Genomic DNA, 1,503 nt, shown 5'->3' with positions numbered 1-1,503 from the left:
ATTCAAGGACTTTCAACTCTTCTTGCGGCTCAGGGTTCAGAACATGCTGGCAGCCTGACCCACCTTTCAGGAAGGAACCTGGAAGATTTTCCTCTAGGAGTCTGGGCAGCTCTGGGCTATGTGGGAAACTGCCCACCCAGATCTCCTACAATATGGTCAGGCTCCATCCACACAGGCTGAACTGATGAGGAAGTGCCATCTGAGATGGTTCTTGGGAGGTTTTAAGAGGGAAGTTCCCTGGTGGCTCAGAGGTTAAAGCATCCGCCTGGAATGCGGGAGACCCTGGTTCAATCCCTGGGTTGGGAAGATCCCCTGGAGAAGGAAATGGCACCCCACTCCAGTACTCTTGCCTGGAGAATCCCATGGAGGGAGCAGCCTGGTAGGCTACAGTCCATGGGGTCACAAAGATTTGGACACGACTGAGCGACTTCCACTCACTCAGGAGGGAAGTTAAAGAGTTGGGGTGGAAGGAATAGTATAACAAATATGCAGACACAGGATAGGTGAGGCCTTGGAGAAAGGGGGTGAATGGGAACTGGGCCAGGGAGCAGGGCAGGAGTAGGGAGAAATGAGAGATGAGGTTGGAAAGGGTGTCTGGGATCAACAGGTGTCTGACAAAGGGATGAATGAGCAGGAGCAACCGGGTTCATCTGCAAGTCTGGGCTGGTTGTTGCGCTGGGGACCAGATGGAAGAAGGCCCTTAAGACCAAGCTTAGGAGATGAAAGCTATTTCAGTAGATAATAAGGAGCCTGATGAAAAGTTTGCAAACAGGAAAGTGACATACAGAATTGAGTTAGACTTGAAAGATGAATTAATTTATGAGCCAGATGCTGAGGAAGGCGATGTGGGGCTACACCAAGGTTAACTGGGAAACTCTTGGATGAATCAGTGTCCATATTTAGAGGATGAAGAAGAGATCAGAGACTACAAAACAGAAATTGCTCAAAAAGGAATTGAGCCCCTTGGACAGGAAACAAGAACTCTGATGGAATGCAGGAGAAAGGATTGAGCAAGAGAGAAAGAAAGCAGCTGCCAGCACATCCGATGAAAACAAACACCTTGAACTCAACAGGCGACTTCAAATGTTACTAAATTTTTTGGCAGTTGTCTCCCCTTTAACCAGCCTAACAAGGAATGGCAGGAAAGACTCATTTCCATTTTCCACTGATGTGGTCTCTTTTTAGCTTTCCAACTGAAAACAGCCTCATGGACGCATTAACTTGTTTGAAGCAGTTTACAAATAGAGGAAGTTTGGGAAGTTGACTTTCCTAGCAAATGTTTTGTCCTTGGAAATTCTTTTCCCCTCAGCATTCTGCATGGGACTTCCCTGACGGCATAGGTAATTACCAGGTCCATCCTTCTGTGATGGGAGGTGGCAATGCCAGCAAAGTAGCCCATGAAGGAAACAGGATCCTCCCCTCTAACTTGGAAGTTGTATTTCCCCACCTGCCTGCAAACTTGAAATTGATCCCCTTCTCTTTTCTCTGAATAAAGGCATGGAG

General features: G+C 47.6%; 1 non-coding gene across 1 annotated transcript; it reads left to right on the top strand.

The window, feature by feature from the left end:
* The first annotated feature begins 234 nt into the window (after positions 1 to 234).
* TRNAS-GGA (transfer RNA serine (anticodon GGA)) lies at positions 235 to 306 on the top strand. The gene has a single exon. It is a non-coding gene; the product is annotated as a tRNA-Ser (tRNA).
* Positions 307 to 1,503: the final 1,197 nt, after the last annotated feature.

This window comes from Ovis canadensis, chromosome 3 (assembly GCF_042477335.2).
Source record: "Ovis canadensis isolate MfBH-ARS-UI-01 breed Bighorn chromosome 3, ARS-UI_OviCan_v2, whole genome shotgun sequence".
In the NCBI taxonomy this organism is placed as follows: domain Eukaryota; kingdom Metazoa; phylum Chordata; class Mammalia; order Artiodactyla; family Bovidae; genus Ovis; species Ovis canadensis.
This window is presented reverse-complemented; position numbering and strand designations above follow the sequence as displayed.